The 24,999-nt window shown below is 35.8% G+C and overlaps 1 protein-coding gene across 2 annotated transcripts in view; it reads right to left on the bottom strand.

Moving 5' to 3' along the window:
- LOC110377502 (alkaline phosphatase) overlaps window positions 1-24,999 on the bottom strand; it is an 89,520-nt gene that overhangs the window by 47,624 nt on the left and 16,897 nt on the right. For both annotated transcript variants that reach the window (XM_021336428.3, XM_021336427.3), the window contains exon 2: window positions 4,806-4,839. The gene's annotated coding sequence lies outside the window, so the exon portion shown is untranslated. The remainder of the gene's footprint in view (window positions 1-4,805; window positions 4,840-24,999) is intronic.

The raw sequence follows: 24,999 nt of genomic DNA on the forward strand, positions 1-24,999 counted from the left end.
ACGTTGCGCAAAAAATAACAAATATTATATTTGCCATGCCTATGTGGGTCTGTGGGCGGTGGGTTATGGATGGCTCGCTCGTCCGACCGTCTACCGAAGATAGGCCGGTATCAGCGACGTGTTTTGTTCCTCGCGCTGCTCAAAGAGAACTCACCGATCTCTACAGTGCCTGAGCCTGAAATAGCTGAAGCCTGTCAGAGCTGCGGGATTGTTCGAAAGAGTTACCTCGGCCCTGGTTCTCAAAGGGCTTCATAGGGAACAAAACTGGGTTTTAAACAAGTTTTAGTCTATGGGTACCTACGGGTCATCTGATAACTTCCCATTTCCAAAAAAAGTTCACAAATATGATATTCACAACACTGCTAACTCAAATGTATGTCACAGTAAACTCGCAAAATCTGTACTGTATCATCTTAAAGTTACAAATGCACGCCTCGAGCGTTGCATCTCGGAATACACATACAATGAAAGTATTGAAAAGTGTTGGTACAAAACCCATCTGTCCTAGAAACAAGATTATATAGCTCTATTATTACAATGCATACTGCTGAAATCCGATCTTAGCCTGAACCGCATTAAGGAATAAATTATTATCAAGTGTAAATTAGTTAGGAATTATTCATACGGCCTGACAGGTTGCTGGACTAACACCATCTGTTATTAACTTGGAGTTCGTTGCACGCTGATAGGTATCCTAACTACTTGCTTTTGAAAACATGTTTTATTATGTCCAGTAGTCAAAATTGAACAATTCATTTGTGCCGATTTTCAATTTTTTATTGAAGAACGATCTCGCAAGACGCATTTTGATAGATAGGATCTTAGATATTTAATTAGTAACTAATAAAAAGAGCTTCAATTTTCGATATAACTTAATAAGATGTTGGATGTTTTTCGTAGAATTTATATTTCAGTACTAGTATAAATAACATTCCTTAACAGTAATTTAATAAGCTTGTGATTTCCAGAATAAGCGTTCACTGTTATTAGAACTAATTAATGTAGGTATCATGTTTTTTTTTATCATTTTATTGATATATGAGGCTTGAGCGCTATTGAGCTATGTCAACCTCGTAAGGTCATTTGTCCGAAAAGATGTATGTAACACTTTTATATATTTATGATAGGGTAAGTACATAAATGTGGCTGGTAAGTACATAAGGGAGTGTAGGGGTAAGTACGTAAGAGAGCATATGGGGTAAGTATATAAGGGAATATATGGGGTAAGTATATAATGGAGTATATGAGGAGAGTACACAAGGGTGAGGACAGTACATAACGGTGAGGACAGTACATAAGGGAGTATATGGGGTAAGTACATAACGGAGCATAAGGGATAAGTACATAACGGAGCATAAGGGATAAGTACATAACGGAGCATATGGGGTAAGTACATAAGGGAGCATATGGGGTAAGTACATAAGGGAGCATATGGGGTAAGTACATAAGGGAGCATATGGGGTAAGTACATAAGGGAGCATATGGGGTAAGTACATAACGGAGCATAAGGGATAAGTACATAACGGAGCATAAGGGATAAGTACATAACGGAGCATATGGGGTAAGTACATAAGGGAGCATATGGGGTAAGTACATAACGGAACATAAGGGATAAGTACATAACGGAGCATATGGGGTAAGTACATAAGGGAGCATATGGGGTAAGTACATAACGGAACATAAGGGATAAGTACATAACGGAGCATATGGGGTAAGTACATAACGGAGCATATGGGGTAAGTACATAAGGGAGCATATGGGGTAAGTACATAAGGGAGCATATGGGGTAAGCACAAATCTCTAGAAGTAAATCTCTAGTCACTTTCTGTGTAAGAATGACTGAATCTTAGAATGAAAACTGCAAGTCAGGATCACTCAAGCGTAGGAACCTAGTATAAACTGCTAAAGATCTCGAAGTTTATCGTATTTAGTCGAAATATATAGCTTAACTTACAAATGAAATAAAGTTACGACTTGTACTAAAGAATGAGCAAACTTTCAAAGACACAGTTGTTGCAGTGGCTTTGATGCAAGCTCTTCTGCAATGTTCTTGGTAAGAAATGGTAGAAAAAATTACAAAGTACTTATCTGTTCCTATATAGACCATCGATCAAAACAATTCCCCGTTCCCCGATACCGTAACGACCTTGAAAGAAATACAAATTTTCGGGAACTACAATTTATTTATTTGTTATTGTCAGTTTAACACTTATCTAAAAAAATGACAATTATGACGTTGATATAAGGTCGTTTTGCAGCCACACGTTGTCGTTATAAGGTCGTTTTGCAGCCACACGTTTTTTTAGACAAGTATTGGACACATGTTTAAGATTTTGTAGCAAGACCATAACTGTCTTTACTGTTTGTTAAGTCAGTTCCAGCTCGAAGTTTGCTTTGAATAAATAAGTGGAGGAAATAGACTGTTCTATTGTTTTAAGTAGCAATCCTGCTAGGACGATATTTTTTGTTTTATTAGAGCTTTTGTTAAAGGGTGAAGAGATTGTTTTGGATCTGTGTCTAGAAACATTAAGTAGCTATTGTTGTAGTATGGGTTTAAATATTAACATTGCATTCGTCTTAAAATAAAAAATAGTATTCAAAAGAATTATCTGGAAATGTAAAAAAAAATATAAAAATTCTCCATTTTAGACACTTGTTAACATACCTAATAATCGTTTTGAAATTACCTTCGGAATGAAAATTAAATTCATTTAATAATTTCACTTTAAACGATGATTCAACTGGTAATTTAAACCAACTTTCTGCAATGTAAAGAGTACCACTTCTAACTAAGGTATGATGCTCATACATTATTCTGCATTTTCAGTGAAACGAATTCACAAATGTACGTCAGCCACTTGCGAATTACATTCCTAAAAACTAAAAATCTAACAGGAAACATTATGTTCCACAAATAACTGCTCACCGAATAACTCGTAATAATTTCACTATACTAACTCCACTCATAACAAGTTTAGATTGATATTCAAGTATGCGTGCATTTACCAAATAAACTGCTATAAATTGTGAGAAAACTAGTTAACAACTTTTACTGTTTATCATTCACCTCATGTTCACAAAATAGAGTAACATAATGTTCGTTTAAATACCGGCAAATACATAAAAGATTTCCGTGAAAAAATTAAAATATAAAAGGTCTCAAAAATATTTCCTTATTTTCCTATTAAATATTGAGCCACTCCATGTTCGTGAAACAACAGGAAATATTGCCAATATAAATCTGCTTTATTTTGCTTGGAAAAAATAGCTGCACATTTTAGTAAATTAAAACAATAGATTGGTTACTGAGAAAATGAAAACGAATTTAAATCAGTTAGAATGTAACACGACGGCGAGTATTTAGAATTGTAAAATATCTTTCTAATAAAAATTCCACAAATACCCATCACGAATTTCTCTAGAATCTAAAAATCTGGAGTGACACTTAATTAGCGTGAACTGGGTAGCGCGAACCAAGTAGAGCGGGTTGGAAGGGCGGCCAAAACGGTACGTTTTTTCAGTTTAACTTTTTACCTTCGGACGGTAGGTATTCAATTAGTTAAATTAAGCGGCGCAGTCGCTTTGCGTTTTAAATATTTTTTCATTCAAAACGTTTTTTTACAGACGAAAATAGTAAAAAAACATTGGAATAACGAAAAAGTTTCTTTCACAGGCAACCTCTGTTTACGCAGAATTGCAATCCTAAAACAATATTTGAAAGTGTAGCGATTTTCACTCGGTTTCTAAGAACAAGGAAAATCATATAAAATTACTAATATTATTTATAAAGGACTGACAAGGTAACGAGTTTTGTTTAATGTAAGTGATAATAATTAAACTGTGATTCGCAGAAGAACAAAAATAATCAAAAAACAATCATGCTTATATTCGGATGAGTTCATGAACTTATCTCATCCATAGTTTCTAATTTTATTATTACTGGCGTCATAATTCCTTGTAGATCGAAATTTAAATAAGAAAGTGAAAAAAATATTATATTTTTTCTTTAACCACAATCTGCTTGAATAGGATCACGAAGTTACTCATTTTCCGTTGTGAATTTTGTTACTGGAAGCTACGGGCTATTATCGAATGAAAGAATATTCTAATCGCTTGGGATGTTTTTCTAGGGTGAATGAACCCTTTATGGTTACCGAGAATAATGACAGTCTTGCTTTCTATATTTCTTTTCTGGGTATAATACATATAATAATTTAGAGGTTATTGAGAAATTGGCTTCTGGCCAAGTAAATACTTGATATAATAGTCCTTATTTGCCGAAAAAATGGAACCTATTATTATTTTCTTTCAAAATATATTAACATCACTAGCAACTCCAAGTTTCGGTAACTAGTTTTATAGATCGTTTAAAAAAACTTCTGAATAACCGCGCGAAAACAAAGCAGTAATAATTCAAGGATTAAAAGGCAATTCACACGTCACGTCATTGCCAAATCCCGTCAGAGTTGACGTGAATAAATATTGTTGCATACATTTTGCACGATTTGTGCGGTTGCAGTGATCGACGCGATTCCGTCACGTTTCGGCCGACGATCTCGTGACGTGTAAATACACCGAAAAGGACGGCCAAACTGGGATTTACAAGGATTTGTCTTTAGTGAACTTGTGTAGTATTCCCAGCGGTTTTTTGGTGACAGACTTTCGCGAATTGGGATGTAATATGTCGACTTTGGTCCACATTGATTGATGTTCGTTTCATGTTGTAGAGTTTTACTCAATATATCTGCATTCTTTGCATCTGACTGTACCTAGTAATGCTATGAAAATATATTTATGTAGCTTACCTTCAACAAGATTGCGATTGCATTTCGTCTCGATCTGCAAAAAAAAAAAGTAGCTTATAGAGACAGTCAATTTTCGTTACTTTATTGTACATCATAAAAAAATTGATCTAGACAAAAACTGACTAATAAAACCTGCAATAAAACGTACACTGAAATAAAAGAAACCAAAATCCAATAGAAGTGGATTGCAAAGCGCTCCACAGTGGCTTATAGCTACATCGGCAACCAAAAAATGCTTTTTATGGTTCACACGCCACTGACTTTTGCTTGAACACAAACGCACCGTTCTTTGACTTCCAAATAAAGCTTTTCAATAAACTCAGTCGTCAGTCCACTGGACAGAAAACCTTTGGTACTTTTACTGACGGACGTAAAATTTTTTCAGTGTTGATTTTACGCGCGGCAATGCAATATGAGAATTTTAATACATTTTTGGGTATCTGATGTTTCCGACGCATGCCTCTTGGCATATATTCAGTAGTGGAAGTTTCGTACTTCGGATGATGAAAATGAATATTTCAAGTAAGTTAATTTTCGAGTAAGACTGGTCTAGTAAATTATGTGCAGCTGAATTGCTTACTTTTAACCACAAAATAGTAGAGAAAATATAAAGAAAGAAGGTTATAGAACCTTTTGGTAATGGATAAACCCATAAATTATAATTACGTATAACATGCATTGACTTTTATACACACACATGCACATAAACTATAAATCATACGTTGTTTAATTGTTTATGACGACGGGTAAAGCCCAGTTTAAATTTTAACACATTATAAATTATGCAACGGCGAAACCCTTTACCACAGTCCATAATGCATGGGTCGAGTAACAGTCGATTAACTCTCGAATCACAGTAAAAGCTTTCCTACTGAAATCCCAACACAATATGTTTTACACTACCATCGGAGTCCCTTCCCAAGTCTCATACTTATCTCCATTTATCACAGGAAGCAATAAAGACGCTAGCAGCAAATATATTTGCGTCTTACTCCCGTATATTGTTGCTAATGATACAGTTCACAAATAAAAGGGAAGCTTTTAGAAATTGTGGACACGTTCTTATATTGTGAGCCACTTAATAGCACGTGTTTATTTCGTTTTTTGACAAATCGTTCCGAGAGCTATTGTTGCGCAGCGTAAGTGGGTTCGCTGAAACATAAGGTGCGTTGAATCGATAAGAGACCGCTTATATGACGATCAAGTCAGGAATGATCTTACGGTGGGTTGCACCATTTAGCTATGACGATAACCAAACCATAACCTGTGTCAAATGGACAATTTCACGGCTGGTTATGGTTTGGTTATCGTTATATGGTGCAACTCGCTTTTATAGTAATAAGATTTCTGACTGTGTTAATACAAAATATAGTTTCGAATACTTACTCTTATTTCTTACTTTACCTATGTAGGTATATAAAAGTATATGTTTACTTTGCATGAAACCACAATATAACCCGTATATAAAAGTCCCCTTCGTAAAGTGAGCTGAAGCAAGCCACAAAATGTTTACAGCTCATTACGTTCCACAACATTTTGTCGCTCACGTGTTTGATATAATTTTCCATACATTGCGTTATGGCAGAACATTGTCGCGTATCCCCCGATGCATGAACGATTAATCAAGATGAACGTAACTTGAGACGATATATTACTTAAGCCTGTCTGCTTTTACAGAAGGAATCGGTAAAGTGGATCACAATAATACAAGCTTGTTATCAAAATGTTGGCACGGGTTACGATTCGTTTTTGTACTGCTGATTCAGTCGAGAGAAAAGTTTTGTTTGTTCAAGATTCCTATCGCAGTAGCTGTGAACTGGCAGATAGAGTGCAGATTTTTGCATTGCAAACAAAAATTATTTTAAAATATTGTTTTACTTTTAAATAGACCAATTTTTTTTTTCAAGCTTTATAACAATACCACCTTAATTATTAAATGTTTTTTATTTGAATTTGGATTATACTTTCATAGATAAAAAATATAGTTTCGTACGGAAAATTGTCAGTAACTCTCAGTTTTATAGAATTATTTTTGGTGTAATACTGTAGGAATTGTAATAATTTGATTTAAGCACTTCAAAGTACAAGATATAGTTGTATCTTGAACATTTTTATAAATGGTTAAATCGCTATATCCTCGGAGTACCAAAGCATCAAAAGATACCCAAAAGCAACATTTTATGAAACATCCTTTGCAGAGACAAAGATTTTACTGATGTACGTGGACAAATTAAAATATTTATTTAAAACACCTTCAAGATAAATGATCAAACTTTCTCAATCTTATTTTTGTTTTCTTATTGTGACTATATCCAAAGCATCAAAACTCGTATAAAACGTTTAAATTCGCGAAAATTTGTGATAGCCCTCTTAAGTTATTGTATATTCGTTGTTGTCGTGTTGACACGAGTAGTGGATTCCATGGCAAATAGGTACGTACCTCTACAGTAATTAGAAATCTTATGTAATGTATTGTCTTGTTCTTTTTTCAACAATTTCAAGAATCAAACTACCACTGATTGCAGGCTAGCCTTGGCAGAGTATCATTAGCGTCGGCATAACATTTTTTTAATACGAGCGCTTCCGAGCAACTTAGGTACTTTCGTAAAAGCAATTTTGTTGAAAAAAGTAAACGTACATTAATTTTATCAAAAGACATTAATAAAGCCTAAGGAAATTAAATAAGGAACATTTTTTAAGGTAAAGTTTTGTGTACAATATTGTGAGCACGATAATAAAGTAAAAAAAGAAAATAAATTATATTACGTACCCAGAGAATTCACGGGGGAATACTTTTTGGTAAAATTTAATATGCTTGTACAAGACTCAATCCAGAACAACTTCATAATTTTGAGCTTTTAGCAATGAATAATTTTACTAAAATACTTTTCTGATACACGCATAGAAGTGCCATAATAACTTACAAAAGAAGAAGGAACGTTTGCATTTCTTCTGACCAAAATAACAAATTGGTGGCAAAGCTGAAATTTAATTGTCACTGTTGATAAGCTTTAATGATCAATGAAATGAAAAAATGATCGGTGGATTAAAAAAACGTAGTTATCGTTTAACTTCGGATTGCAATAAGCGATCTATCTGTTGTTTTGCCTACTAGAGATAGGTATTTGAAATTACTTGTATGGAGCCTATTGGCTATGTGCAAAGCGAATAGCGGCGGACAATAACGACCGCAGCGCACAACACGGCAGAAATTGGAAACAAATGCGGATGTTTCAAACCCGGTTTTTATCATTATATTCATTTTACAGTAAAACTATTGAATAAATTGCACTTAAATAATGTAAACAACACTATTTTAATCTTTGTTTTTATTTATATTCGCAAAGAAAATTATAATGTTTACATGGTTATTATTTGACAGCTTCCGCAAATGTTGTAAACGCTACGCGTCGCCACCGTCGCGCACATAGCCAATAGCTAGTAAGCAAATCAACTACATAGTAGGCAAAATATTGGGAATGGCCGCAAGTCTATTTCTTTACAGATCGATTTTGAGTTTTGGTATTTTTACTAATGTACCTATATTTTATTCACTATCCTAATGTGTTATTTGAACTATTGTTTCAGTTAAAGTTGGTTAATCAATATGACTATCTATTACTCCAACAGTTACAAAAAAATAAGCTAGTTCTTAGTATAGCACTTGCAAACGATTGGAAATCTAAACACGCGAAATGAGAATTACTCGACTAGTATGAAATAGACATAAAAATTGTACCACCTAGTAATAACTTGGTTTCTATTTACAGAAATAAGTTTAAGTTTATTTATAAAACACTTACTCGTATGTGAGTTTAATTACATACGGTTTTTAATTCATTTTTTCCTTGCTGTGCAATACACAGGTATTTTTAGCGGTTAGAAAATCTTGTTGTACTTAGGTAGCCTTCTAGGAAAACCAAACCATAAAAAAGCTTTTTCGTTTGGTAAGTACGTTTATTAAATGTTATTCAAATATGTGAAACAAGCTGAAATATCTTTTTGTTTTTGCGCAATTTGAAACGATTTTTTCAGAATTAATATTTATTTTAAATTTTTGCTTTTGCCACTAAACCTCTAGTACACAACTACAGTAACTAAACAATATAATAACTATACAAGATCACCAAACAGTTCATTACTAATGATGTGTCATAATGTCAAATCTAATGGAAGGGAAGCGCTATTATGGACTATCGGGGAATTTCCGACGGCTGGCGGTATTGATTAGGCTAAGATTATGTGTATTATATCAGACGTAAGGAAGGGATAATTATACCTATTATATGAATAAATTATTACTCTGGAGGTACCATTTTCTCTAAAGGTATTCTTTCCATGAAAGGGCATTCTGTTTGACAATTAAGCACAATTCAGGGAAAAGTGCAGCAATATGATTAAGAGGAAAAAGTGAGTAGGTACTAAAAAACTATGTTACTGATAATATATCTTTTAAAACAATATAATTTAATGAATAATTCAATCGACTTATGTCCATCGAATCATGACAGTAAAACTATCTAATACTCTTTCAAATATTACTTTGAGCAAACAGCAAATTCACCTCGTTTTTAAACGAACCTTATAAAACTATTTTTCTAGTTCGCATTAGGTGTATCCTCCGAACTGCGGCTCAACTATCTTCAAAAGATATTGAGGCAAAACTTCAACAAAAGGGAACTTTGAAAAATAGAATCGACAATCTCTTTGATATTTCTCTCGTTATTTTATTTTTCTGTAGTACCGCATCAATAGAAGTTTTCATCGTTACGTATGAAATTTGGAAGAACTAGCCACTTATGGAATTAAGTTCGAGTCTGTTTTCCGCTGGTATTTTATTCTATGTTCTAAGTAATTGCTCTGTTTGAGATGATATATGGTTAGCCTTGTGTTACATGGAAAAATTGTGTGCAAAAAATTGATTATAATTTCACAAAACCTCCTTTAAGCTCCACAGTGATATAGCTTACTCATCAAGATAATAATTAATTATTGATTTTGATTAATGCTCAATCCTTCTCCGTGTGAGAGGAGGCCTGTGCCCAGCAGTGGGACGATAAATAGGCTGTAACTAACTATCAAGATAATAAAAATACTGGTTGGTTTCAGTCTGAGGACGGCACTAAAACTGTCCATAAAAAAAGATTTGCATAAAAACTCTTTAACTTTTTATGCATCTTTATCTCTTTCTTATGTTTGTAGCACTCAAATCAATTAATATTGCCCCAGTTAATCGAACTAAAACAGATTATACAACATGATAGATTGAACAATATCTAGAATTGTTAGATCGGTTCGCCCTATCGAATGGAAACTAGAAGCCAATGTTTATAATTACGCTGGAGGCCATGTTATGTAAATTGCCATACGGGTATTCGCAAAGCAATCAGATGCAATAGTTTCAAGTGCGGACTAACCAACTACTGCTACTAGTGTGTGTGTACGTTTTTTTTTAATATGACGTGCCAGTTTTATTAGTACTTAAAGAGATAATAAGTAGGTACTAAAGAGCTCCTGTTTCGAAATTGGTGGAAAATTTGTTACCAGCAAAATTACATAGGAGGTGGTGAAATGGGGGCTGTTTTATAAACTTGACCTTCAAAAATGCTGATTTTCAGCCTAGTTTTCAATGTTTTTCTAAAACACCGTAGTGGGAATTAAATGAATAAGTAGCTGTTAGTAAAAAAGACGACCCCTTCGACTCTCTTGGTTAAGTGTTTAGGTTCAATTTGCAACTTCCATTAGGCGCTATCCGAAGGTCAAGGAACACATTAGCCGCCTAAACCTCACAAACTGGCCATCATCTGCTTATCTATCAGGTACAAAAAACAGCATAAACATAAGTACACAAAAAGGGGATCTGACCCAGATCCTAAATAGTCAGTTTTTGTAAAGAAAGCTGTACGAGGCATCATTACTAACAGCCGACGTCAATTTGCACGCTCGAACGTTCTGCCATTTATACTGGAACTTACAGACTAAAGATCACCTAAGATAAAAAAAATATTTTAGATACAAGTGAAAACGATGATAGGAAAATACGTTCACGCTGTAAGTTTTTAGAAGGCCGATAGTTAATTTGGGTTCATAAATCAATGTAAAGATGAATAGTTGATACGCACATTAAAAAAAATGAGGTTTTATGAGGATTTCTTCCAGTTTCTGACCTACTGAAAATTTTGATCGGAAACAAAAATTACCAACCATTGGGTCAATTGTCGGCCGAATGGCTTAGTCAGCTGTTTGCTGTTAAGATCAACCAAGAGTTAAAAAAAATATTAAATAGATGCAGGTAAAAAGGTGGTTGGTGATTTTCATCAAAACGTAAAACTAAATGTAGTGTAAAAACTAGTAAAAAAAGTATTTGTAAAATCCCGTGATTTTGTTACACTTGAGCTATGCAATACGATAGTTTTTAAATTTAAATTGACAGGTGGATGTTATCCATTTGAAAAACTATCATGTACATACATATACAAATAAATTGTCTACATCTAAATAAAAAAAAAATGTTTAACATTCCGAACCATCAACGTTGTTGCTGATATTTTTTTCATAAAAAAGCAAAAAATAAAATACCTACTCAAGTTATAAAAAGTATTTGGCCCGTGCCTAGTTTGATGAAAACAAAGTTAAAGAAAAAATAAAACTTTTATATCATAACTTCTGCGAGGCACAATATTAAATCGTTTATAGTTCAGGTCAGGTCAACGTATAAAGCCTTCCGTGACGCCATAGCTAATGATTTGAAATAGTAAGCTACAAAGCAGAAAAAATAATTGGATGATTATAAACTGGAAGCACGCAAAGCAACGTTGTATTAGAACATTCTTTGATGAAAGTAATCAACTGCTTAATCAACTTAATGACTACTTATTTTCCGCCTTATACTGTAGCAGTAAAGAGCTTTTATAATTTCAGCCTTACTTATAATTTGTACGATCGTTCTGTCTGAATTATTCATCAAATAATTGTTGACAATTTTGATCATTACCGTCACTGCGTCAATCCTTAATTCGTGCTTCGCTGCATAGTATAGAGCAAAGTCGCTTTTTCTGTCCCTATATCCCCGTGTCCCTTTGTACGCTTATATCTTCAAAACTACGCAACCGATTTCCATGCGGTTTATTTGGATATATAGAGGGATTAAAGAGGAAGGTTTATATGTGTAATTACCTACCTACATTAAACAGTGGGGAACTACTGTTATGCCATGCGAAGCCGTATCGGGTCACTAGTCTATAAATAAAATAACAAAATACATCAAGTATGATATTACCTACTTTAGGTCCAAAAATGTTATTTTCGAAGTAAACCAACCCGCAAAACGTGCCCATACTTCTGAATTCCATTTGAGCATTAAACTAGCGCGACAGATGCCTAGTTAAAAATGCATGAATCCTTACTCTGTCAGAGTAATTATGTAACATGCCAACAGTATTTTATATTGTTATTAGTGAATAAATTATGTAAATTTTATTCATGTTGAAAAATATAGAAAAATCCTTTGTTTTTTTTTTGCTTTCAATATATGTTTATTTATTTTATCACTTTGGTAAAATCACAAAAAAATAAATAGGTAACTCGTGTGCAGCGACCGTAGTCCAGACAGGACATTGTCAAAAATGAGCACATAGATTTGAATACATTACATTACTGCTAACCCACAGCGGGAGGAGGAGAACAAAAAAAAGGTCACATGCTATTTTGAGTTAAAGTAGCAGTAATAAATGACTTAAATATTCAAGTAATGAGTAACAGGAACGCATTTTAAATATTTTAGTTTCCTTTTCAGGATTCCAGATAAAAGTAAAATATCTAGATATAAAGGTAGGAATCGCGACCGAGGTGCGAGACAGTTTGCGGGAATTCTATTACCGTGCAATATTTTCCCCTTTATCAAGTTTGTAGAAAAGCTCACGTATGATCTAAATAACATTATGGTATGAGGATTTTCGCTGTAAAATTTCAAGCTTTAGTTTGATACGGAGAAGGGGTAATTTTAAATTGGTATGAAGCTTCTTGTAGGTAACATAAAATATCTTGTAAACTAAAACAACATTTTAACAAATATGAAATTGGTGGTCCCCGTTATTTCAGAATTATTATCGCATTTATCTATCTATATCTATCTATACATATAATAAAATGATAGAAAAGTCAAAACTGTACATTGAATATTTTTTTAAAAGAATACTTGGGGGGTGATCTATCATCGATTCTGAACCCAAATAAATAGTTTTTAGAATTTTTGTCTGTTTGTCTGTTTGTCTGTTTGTCTGTATGTTTGGTCTCACTGAACTCGAAAAGTACTGCATAGATTTAAATCAAATTTTGCATGAATATTACCTGGGGGCCGGTTCAACATATAGGATATATATTATCACGCTATCACCTGCGGGGGATGAGCAATGAACGATAATTTCTGTTAACGTTTCTGCAACAGCGGGTGCAATAATGACACATATTTGAATGTTGAACTTTGTAAGTTTATCGGCCTATTATCAATCTTTACATAGAAAATAACGCTTTTATAAGTAACTTGAGCAAAAAACTGAATTTAAAGATATGATATCCTAAAATTATAGATGAAGAAAATCATGCAGAAACAGATGTGCCATAAAACTGGTAGTAGGTAAAATATCAATGAAAACAGACTTCACTTTGTCATGGTATGTTCTTACTTTCAAGATAAAAATATATGACAACGTGTGTATTTCGCTACTATAAAAACACTACAAGAAATATCAGCGCATCATCAGGGACATTTTTATAATTCTTTCACCATTAGAAAGCTACATTATCTGCGAGTAACATAGGGTATATTTTATCCCGGTGCGGGCAGTAGTTCCCATGGGAAGCGGCACCCACGTCCCGAAGAAATTATGAACTTCCCCACATTCTTAAAAAGTCTACATATGTTGTTCTGACATAATATAAGCTATACCTCTCATAAACATGAATATCCATTCATTTCATCCAATAACAAACATGCATCACACTGAAAGTGCATTGCGAGTCTAATATTTTATTATTATTAAAAAAAAATTGTAATTAATATTCAAACATCCTTAAAAATAAGTTCCTGGTTTTAATATATTACATTATTTTGAATTCACTTACAAATAAATAGAAGGTCCTTATTAATATACTTTTTGAGTAATGAAGAATGTAGGCAAAATACGACCGAAAACATTTTGTCACTTCTAAAATTAACAATCAATCAATGGGAAAAACTACCTGTCACAATACGTCAACAAGATGTCAACAGAAGACAAGAGTTCGTTCGTTCTGAAAACGTACAAATTACGCGTCGCAGGCTAGAGACATACTTGCTTTCAACTTCTGATCACAAATCATCGAGCTAAGAATTATATCACAAATACACCGTTTACAATTACGAACAGTCACAGTCAGACCCACGGACTGAGTCTAAAAAAAACCTTTTATATAGCTACGTTTATATCATTTATATTATTCAGTTACAAAGACAGAATTACTATCAAACCTCCATCATCCTCCGAGCCTTTTCCCAATCATGTTGGGGTCGGCTTCCAGTCTAACCGGATTCAGCTGAGTACCAGTGCTTTACAAGAAGCGACTGCCTATCTGACCTCCTCAACCCAGTTGCCTGGGCAACCCGATACCCCTTGGTTAGACTGGTGTCAGACTTACTGGCTTCTGACTACCCGTAACGACTGCCAAGGATGTTCAATGACAGCCAGGACCTACAGTTTAACGTGCCATCCGAAACACAGCCAATAGTGTCTAAGATATACTTAGAAAGTACATACAAACTTAGAAAAGTTGCATTGGTACTTGCCTGACCTGGGATCGAACCCGCGCCCTCATACTTGAGAGGTTGGTCCTTTACCCACTAGGCCACCACGACTTTTCAAAACCTGTTTTCGCTAAATGTTCTATTAGTTTTTGCAAACATACATTCCCAACTCTGATCTCATGGAGGTGGCGCCCGGGTGTCACCACTGTGCGGACTGTGCGACCTATCGCACCCGGCCCCGGTTTAAACCATGATCTGGAGCAAGAAGAAATGGGATGACAAAGAATGAGGTGGCGGAGCGACTGAAAATTCCCAACTCTCATCCCAGCCACTGCGGTAAGACACCACGAAAGCCGGATGTCGAGAGACGACTCCCGGCCACCGTAGGCGCGAGCGATTAGTTTTGAGTGGGTCATCGACCTTCCGGCTTCTGGGAGACCCGTTATTTCACGCGCCCCTCAAGGAGATTCAGCAAACCCCTGTGAGGCCCACTAGGGCCAAAGCCTGACACTCCCTCACGCTGCTCAAACTGATGGCTGAGAATTACGTAACTTTCCAGGATGCCATGCAACGTGTTGCAAATGCCCAGGCCTTTGGGAGCTTGGCTTTTCTCCACCTTAACTTGAGTTTTGTGGTACAAGAACAAATTAGAATAGTAATGAATTAGGTCATCTTCATCACGTATTTACCAACTCTTAATGTTCATCATGCACACCCGCTTCTCTAACTTTATTGAAGGATCACTAAAATTGTTTCAGTTAGTTTAACTACGCTACTATAGCCCGTTGTCAAACCTTTTAATATCAATTCTGTAAAAGTGTGAATATCGAATGTGTAATGTATAGAATTTCCGTTTGTGCATTGCACAAAAACCAACGTTATGATTTTCGAGAAGTCAAAAGAGTCGGCCGGCTAAGAATTATATTCATCGTTGGTTAATTGAATACATTTTCAGAAACCACAATAACAGTGGGAACCAAAGCGAATGATCGCTTCATAGAGCTCTGATTTTCTCGAGGCGATCAAGTCAGTTCTGGTCTGTTCGCTCATCAGATCTTTGAAAGCGGTTCGATGATAATATACTGTTGTCCTGTTTACCTACGTGTGACACATAATATGGTATTTAAACGTCCTCCGCAAGAGAGCAAACGTTTGTGCTATTTATAAAGACGAAATTTTACCGTTGTGCAGTAGTGACGCACAGTTAACACAGCACTTATGTTTCTTCTGATCTGCTGGCTTCACCAAGAAATGACAAATTGCGAGCGTACATTTTGAAAATCTTGGAAGAACTGCAGGCTTCAAGTGCCAACACACGAATTGGACTTACTCTCTCGGACGTATACTTTACCTGATCGTGAACTAATGCAACCATTTCGGTGGAATTCCAACATAACATAGTGAGTGAGTGCACAGAAAATCCCCGAAATACAAGTAGTGACACTATGCGCTTGCCTGATGACTCAGTCATCATCCACCCAGCTATTCCTCAATTGTGTGGGTGTTGGCTTCCATTCAAACCGAATCTTTTTGAGTACCAATGTTTACTTGGAGTGCCTATCTGATCTCCTCAACCCAGTGAACCATACACCGCGTTATCCATGGTAAGTAAAACTGTTTGACAGACTTTCTGGCTCCTGATTTGTCGCAGCTGCTGCAGAAAATGTACAAATGACAACTTTGTCAGACCTTTGTTTTATGTGAGAATTACGTAATAATTTTCCAAATCGGTTGACTAGATCCAGAGATTTCCTCAACGTCACAAACTTTACTTCTTTTGTTTAGATAAATAGTCACACATCGTCGACACCACCTTGATTGATCAACCCGTGCTGCTGCTAAGTGGTAATAATAATTATATTGTTATGTAAAAGAATACACCTAAGCTACGGCATAAGTAGTATTTTGACAATTCCAAATTGCCCACGCAGACGAAGTCGCGGGCAACAGCTAGTAACGTAATATAACATTTCGCATAGGTATACATAGTATGTAGAGGTATGGCAACGAAGTCAGGATTGCAGAATATCTCATAACAGAATCAATACCTGATCTCAGTACAGAGGAAATAATTACAACAATTACTCTGATTTCACCAATTCCTGGTACTCCTAACAAGAACATAAGTTTGGGAATTTAACTAAACTACAAGTCGTACCTACTAGACATAGTTCAGAATCTCGGCTGTAGAACTAATTAAGTGAATCAACCTCAAACACAAGTATGAAGCTTTGAAACTTGTAGAAATTATCCTTATCATCACTTTTGTTTAAATTGCATTAGATAAACGGAAATAGGAAACGCTAAAGGAATATTAGCCAGATCTATTCTAATGATTTAGCATACCTATTTTACAGTCCGTCATTATTATTAGAAACCGTTTTTTTTTTTTCTAAAAATGATGTACATACGTATGTTGTAGGTATAGCCAACTTGCACATTGAACTCATTCATAATCTTATTATAGCAAATAGATGGAATTTAATAAGGAAAATATTAATATGCTTGTCTATAAGAACCAATGATTTTTACAACAAAGAACCTGTTTAGTTAATTTCTAGGTTACAAAATAAATAATTTCAGCATAGCTTGAAGGCTTTGCCAAGTTTGTTATTCTGTCTGACTATATATTTTAAACCTAATTTAGACGCAATCTCAAGGCTACGTCTGCTCTACAAAATTAGCTAGATTGGAGATGTCAAAAAATAATTGCAGTACAAGTACTAGGTATTCGCTGACTAGAACGAATATACAGGTCACTCAAGAAAAACAGGATTATCAATTTTCTTGGTTTTTGGCGATTACGATGATTTGTCTTATTAAGGACTAGCTGTTGCCCGCGACTTCGTCTGCGTGGGCAATTTGGAATTGTCAAAATACTACTTATGCCGTAGCTTAGGTGTATTCTTTTACATAACAATATAATTATTATTACCACTTAGCAGCAGCACGGGTTGATCAATCAAGGTGGTGTCGACGATGTGTGACTATTTATCTAAACAAAAGAAGTAAAGTTTGTGACGTTGAGGAAATCTCTGGATCTAGTCAACCGATTTGGAAAATTATTACGTAATTCTCACATAAAACAAAGGTCTGACAAAGTTGTCATTTGTACATTTTCTGCAGCAGCTGCGACAAATCAGGAGCCAGAAAGTCTGTCAAACAGTTTTACTTACCATGGATAACGCGGTGTATGGTTCACTGGGTTGAGGAGATCAGATAGGCACTCCAAGTAAACATTGGTACTCAAAAAGATTCGGTTTGAATGGAAGCCAACACCCACACAATTGAGGAATAGCTGGGTGGATGATGACTGAGTCATCAGGCAAGCGCATAGTGTCACTACTTGTATTTCGGGGATTTTCTGTGCACTCACTCACTATGTTATGTTGGAATTCCACCGAAATGGTTGCATTAGTTCACGATCAGGTAAAGTATACGTCCGAGAGAGTAAGTCCAATTCGTGTGTTGGCACTTGAAGCCTGCAGTTCTTCCAAGATTTTCAAAATGTACGCTCGCAATTTGTCATTTCTTGGTGAAGCCAGCAGATCAGAAGAAACATAAGTGCTGTGTTAACTGTGCGTCACTACTGCACAACGGTAAAATTTCGTCTTTATAAATAGCACAAACGTTTGCTCTCTTGCGGAGGACGTTTAAATACCATATTATGTGTCACACGTAGGTAAACAGGACAACAGTATATTATCATCGAACCGCTTTCAAAGATCTGATGAGCGAACAGACCAGAACTGACTTGATCGCCTCGAGAAAATCAGAGCTCTATGAAGCGATCATTCGCTTTGGTTCCCACTGTTATTGTGGTTTCTGAAAATGTATTCAATTAACCAACGATGAATATAATTCTTAGCCGGCCGACTCTTTTGACTTCTCGAAAATCATAACGTTGGTTTTTGTGCAATGCACAAACGGAAATTCTATACATTACACATTCGATATTCACACTTTTACAGAATTGATATTAAAAGGTTTGACAACGGGCTATAGTAGCGTAGTTAAACTAACTGAAACAATTTTAGTGATCCTTCAATAAAGTTAGAGAAGCGGGTGTGCATGATGAACATTAAGAGTTGGTAAATACGTGATGAAGATGACCTAATTCATTACTATTCTAATTTGTTCTTGTACCACAAAACTCAAGTTAAGGTGGAGAAAAGCCAAGCTCCCAAAGGCCTGGGCATTTGCAACACGTTGCATGGCATCCTGAAAGTTACGTAATTCTCAGCCATCAGTTTGAGCAGCGTGAGGGAGTGTCAGGCTTTGGCCCTAGTGGGCCTCACAGGGGTTTGCTGAATCTCCTTGAGGGGCGCGTGAAATAACGGGTCTCCCAGAAGCCGGAAGGTCGATGACCCACTCAAAACTAATCGCTCGCGCCTACGGTGGCCGGGAGTCGTCTCTCGACATCCGGCTTTCGTGGTGTCTTACCGCAGTGGCTGGGATGAGAGTTGGGAATTTTCAGTCGCTCCGCCACCTCATTCTTTGTCATCCCATTTCTTCTTGCTCCAGATCATGGTTTAAACCGGGGCCGGGTGCGATAGGTCGCACAGTCCGCACAGTGGTGACACCCGGGCGCCACCTCCATGAGATCAGAGTTGGGAATGTATGTTTGCAAAAACTAATAGAACATTTAGCGAAAACAGGTTTTGAAAAGTCGTGGTGGCCTAGTGGGTAAAGGACCAACCTCTCAAGTATGAGGGCGCGGGTTCGATCCCAGGTCAGGCAAGTACCAATGCAACTTTTCTAAGTTTGTATGTACTTTCTAAGTATATCTTAGACACTATTGGCTGTGTTTCGGATGGCACGTTAAACTGTAGGTCCCGGCTGTCATTGAACATCCTTGGCAGTCGTTACGGGTAGTCAGAAGCCAGTAAGTCTGACACCAGTCTAACCAAGGGGTATCGGGTTGCCCAGGCAACTGGGTTGAGGAGGTCAGATAGGCAGTCGCTTCTTGTAAAGCACTGGTACTCAGCTGAATCCGGTTAGACTGGAAGCCGACCCCAACATGATTGGGAAAAGGCTCGGAGGATGATGGAGGTTTGATAGTAATTCTGTCTTTGTAACTGAATAATATAAATGATATAAACGTAGCTATATAAAAGGTTTTTTTTAGACTCAGTCCGTGGGTCTGACTGTGACTGTTCGTAATTGTAAACGGTGTATTTGTGATATAATTCTTAGCTCGATGATTTGTGATCAGAAGTTGAAAGCAAGTATGTCTCTAGCCTGCGACGCGTAATTTGTACGTTTTCAGAACGAACGAACTCTTGTCTTCTGTTGACATCTTGTTGACGTATTGTGACAGGTAGTTTTTCCCATTGATTGATTGTTAATTTTAGAAGTGACAAAATGTTTTCGGTCGTATTTTGCCTACATTCTTCATTACTCAAAAAGTATATTAATAAGGACCTTCTATTTATTTGTAAGTGAATTCAAAATAATGTAATATATTAAAACCAGGAACTTATTTTTAAGGATGTTTGAATATTAATTACAATTTTTTAATAATAATAAAATATTAGACTCGCAATGCACTTTCAGTGTGATGCATGTTTGTTATTGGATGAAATGAATGGATATTCATGTTTATGAGAGGTATAGCTTATATTATGTCAGAACAACATATGTAGACTTTTTAAGAATGTGGGGAAGTTCATAATTTCTTCGGGACGTGGGTGCCGCTTCCCATGGGAACTACTGCCCGCACCGGGATAAAATATACCCTATGTTACTCGCAGATAATGTAGCTTTCTAATGGTGAAAGAATTATAAAAATGTCCCTGATGATGCGCTGATATTTCTTGTAGTGTTTTTATAGTAGCGAAATACACACGTTGTCATATATTTTTATCTTGAAAGTAAGAACATACCATGACAAAGTGAAGTCTGTTTTCATTGATATTTTACCTACTACCAGTTTTATGGCACATCTGTTTCTGCATGATTTTCTTCATCTATAATTTTAGGATATCATATCTTTAAATTCAGTTTTTTGCTCAAGTTACTTATAAAAGCGTTATTTTCTATGTAAAGATTGATAATAGGCCGATAAACTTACAAAGTTCAACATTCAAATATGTGTCATTATTGCACCCGCTGTTGCAGAAACGTTAACAGAAATTATCGTTCATTGCTCATCCCCCGCAGGTGATAGCGTGATAATATATATCCTATATGTTGAACCGGCCCCCAGGTAATATTCATGCAAAATTTGATTTAAATCTATGCAGTACTTTTCGAGTTCAGTGAGACCAAACATACAGACAAACAGACAAACAGACAAACAGACAAAAATTCTAAAAACTATTTATTTGGGTTCAGAATCGATGATAGATCACCCCCCAAGTATTCTTTTAAAAAAATATTCAATGTACAGTTTTGACTTTTCTATCATTTTATTATATGTATAGATATTCAGAATTAACACAAATTCTTATGTTGTTTAATTAGTGAGGAATGTTAAAGAGATTAACTTTTTAGAATATTTTTGTGTAAAAATGTAAAGTTTTAAAGTAATTAAAATAAACATGTTAAAATAGAAAAAAACTTTCGTATTCTTTTTCTAGTACATTTATCTACTCACTACACAGTTATCAACCCAATTGAATTGTAAAATGTTTTTCGCTGCATTTAAAACACTGACTCTAATATTGAATATTAAAAGAAAATTCCAGCAACTCAGGTACACTATCCATGAATCTTTCAGGAGCTTTTGAAATTGTAAATTCCTCTTGCTATTAGCCTTTTAAATAGGGCCTAATTAGCGACCCACTTTATGAGTAGGCAGTAACCCTAATTTCTTCTCTACGTTGCATTAAATGAGCTTTACTTAGCTGACAATTTAATTATTATGCTTTTAAAATGTCGGTTTTATTATTAAAAAATAATTTAGAGCAAGGGATTTTTTCGACTGTCATTGAACATCCTTGGCAGTCGTTACGGGTAGTCAGAAGCCAGTAAGTCTGACACCAGTCTAACCAAGGGGTATCGGGTTGCCCGGGTAACTGGGTTGAGGAGGTCAGATAGGCAGTCGCTTCTTGTAAAGCACTGGTACTCAGCTGAATCCGGTTAGACTGGAAGCCGACCCCAACATGATTGGGAAAAGGCTCGGAGGATGATGAAGGGATTTTTTCATAAAATGTTTGATTAAAATACCAATTCACTTTTATATAAACTTTACTTAACTCCGCAGGTGCCACTGATCTCCACGTGCGAGATGCAACAAACCTCAGACGTTATAGGTGCAACAAATATTTGTTCTCTACAGCGATGAGACTGGCAAGACCCAGTGCAAAGGCTAATTCCACTACTATGGCAATCTTCCTGACATTTGCATAAGGCTACCGCCCTATATGCATTCACGGCGTCTTCAAAATTAGAGCATGTTTGTATTCACTACGGCACCGTTGCATCGAAGATCCTTGACCATATACAGCAAATACTGGTTCAAGAATTTAATAACCTCTTGTCTTAGAATCAGTATCCGCTTTATAAGGTATCGCTTTACCTATTTTCATATTTATTTATTGTTAAAAATATTATTAAGAATTTTAATAATTATTAAACACCATTTGGGATTTCTTTCTCTTTCTTTCTGTGGCGTGCACTTGGAGAGGCCTATGTCCAGCAGTGGACTGCGATAGGCTGATGATGATGGGATTTCTTTGTATAATGTTTGTTGAAGGTTTGGTATTAGTTTCAGGATACTATTATTAGCTATACCTACGTATTTATATTTCAGTCTGATTGCGTAACATACTCACAATCAGACTGTGAATAATATTAGCATCTACATATCGATATGTAATTCTTTAGGCACCGCCGACGCTTTTGACGCTCTTTCAGAATTCAGATTCGATGAAACTCCATACACGTAATAAGACATTCTGAAAGCTTTTGATTGCCAAAATGTGACACAATTAGGCTTTTATCTCAAAAATAGTCCTTGAAGACGCTAATTGACTTTGATTTTTGCGTCAAGGGCAAGGGTTGTTCATTCACATACCTACGTATAATATTGTTATGGAGGATTGATCATTACTAGGTATATCTTAAATGGATTTGAGGCTCCTTTTAGCCCCTCATGTGTCATTTTGTCTCGCATTCATCTGTATACCAATACCTAGTTAATTTGTGATTGCATACAAAACTAATAAATATGTTTGTATAGTTATCGGCCCGAATCTTGAGCTCTGACCTACATCTGCGCAGAAGTAATTTATTGGGTCCCTTTTGTGGTGTAAAGTGAGGCACGGGAGTGAGCTAAAGCGGTGATTGGCCCGCAGTGCATTGGTTCTTTGCTAATAAATCACTTCTGCGCAGATGTAGGTCAGAGCTCAAGATTCGTGCCGATGACTATAATTATCAATAATCACAAGCAATAACCAGTTACGTGTTCTTAGTGTTATAAAGTAAACAAATACCTACGTACTTTGTCCTCGTTTAAAAGGCTGAGATTTGCTTCATGGTGGTGCTGACTCAATAACGCGTAAAAAGTCTGTAGGAAACAAAGCCGAGTGGAAAGGGGGGATTATCGCTGACTATCCCATTATAACTCTTCAAGCTACTGAACAGCAGCTTTAATTAAAAAACGAGTTAATGCGAGTGCACTTAGTACAGTAATTAAGTATACCTACATAGTATTTTGATTTGTAAATACAATAGTTACATTGATCAGTTATAAGGAATACTGTATTCACCTACTTAAGCGCTTACAGGAAATTCAATAAAGTATTTATTTAACGGCAATTTATTATTTATTCAAGTCGCTTTTCAAAGAAACCTCAATTATATAATCTCTTCTTTGCTTTCCATTTCAAATGCTGGCCACACAATGGTCATGCTTCATTGAAGTCAAGCATTGTAAAAGCAAAAGGCGATTTATTAGTAATTTCTCAGTAGCTGGTGTTTCAGAATTAACCTGTTGAAATTGTAAACTTCCATTTACATAAGTACATACACTCAAATACATAAGTTAATACTGAGAACGAACAGTTACTTCAAGGCGGTAATAATGTCTGAAAATAAACTGCGCTAACATTTCAAACACTTATTTTTCCACGAACATACATATTCAAACAAACCTCATTTTGTTTCCGAACAAATCAATCTCGAGCTAGACGATAACTGTGTAAAAAACCGGCGAAGTGCGAGTCAGACTCGCGCACGTAGGGTTCCGTACCATCCAAACTAATATTCTAGGTATATGTTTGGGGAGCCCCCAAAACATTTATTTTATTCCAGTTTTCAGTACCTATTTGTTGTTATAGCGGCAACAGGAATACATCATCTGTGAAAATTTCAACTCTCTAACTATCACGGTTCATGAGATACAGCCTGGTGACAGACGGACGGACGGACGGACAGACGGACGGACGTACAGAGGAGCGAAAACAATAGGGTATCGTTTTACCCTTTGGGTACGGAACCCTAAAAAGAAAAGACCTTGTCATTTACATGTTATGTAACTTGTCTTCGAGTTTACTTCAATTGGCGAATGTAAACGTTACTGAACCTTTTGTTCCTTTATTTCTTTCTTTCGTGTAACGTGAGTCGAATAAGAACGACTGTGCAAACGAACTGTTTTTTTTTTCTGTTCAATCTCTTCTCTAGAATTTATTTTGAATTAGATAAAAATACAGATACAAAATCGTCTGAAAGACTCTAGAATCATGAATAAAGAAATCTAACGGCAGCGGTGTTATTTTCTATCTCGAACTACTTATCAATCTTTTGGTTCTCCGCCAATGCAAATGTTTATCTATAATTAATATAAAAATGAATCGCAAAATGTGTTGGTAAGCGCATAACTCAACAACGCCTGGACCAATTTGGCTAATTCTTTTTTTGTTGTGTTTGTTATTGTCAGGAAAAGGTTCTTATGAAAAAAAAAATGGGTAAAGTAGAGAAGTCAGTTGACGGGAGCGAAGCCGCGGGCAAAAGCTAGTAAGAAATATAAAATATTTCATATTGCACACAATAAATCTCCGTATTTTGGTGTTCCCTACAAAAGCGTACCGTGTCAATATTTACCTATCTATTGACAACACTCTTGTCAAACAAAACAGGAAAACTGTAAATCAAACAACACAACACTATGTTAGCAACAGATTGTACAGAATATAAACACCGTTTGACGATCAACATTCCACTTGTGCGCGGATGTGCGCCCCTGCTTCAGGGCAGACTTTCTAGGGCTGCGGGATTGTTCAAAAGAGTTACCGCGGCCCTGGTAAAAAAGGCCTACGAAGGAATATGGTGGGTTTAAGTCAGTAAGAGTCTGACTAAAACCCACCATCTCCTACACTACTCTTACCCACTGCGGGATTATTTGATAATTTCCCAACCAAAAAAAGGGCAAATTTTCTAGCCATACTTTATATAGTTGCCACCATAGGT

Source organism: Helicoverpa armigera, chromosome 7 (assembly GCF_030705265.1).
Source record: "Helicoverpa armigera isolate CAAS_96S chromosome 7, ASM3070526v1, whole genome shotgun sequence".
In the NCBI taxonomy this organism is placed as follows: Eukaryota; Metazoa; Arthropoda; class Insecta; order Lepidoptera; family Noctuidae; genus Helicoverpa; species Helicoverpa armigera.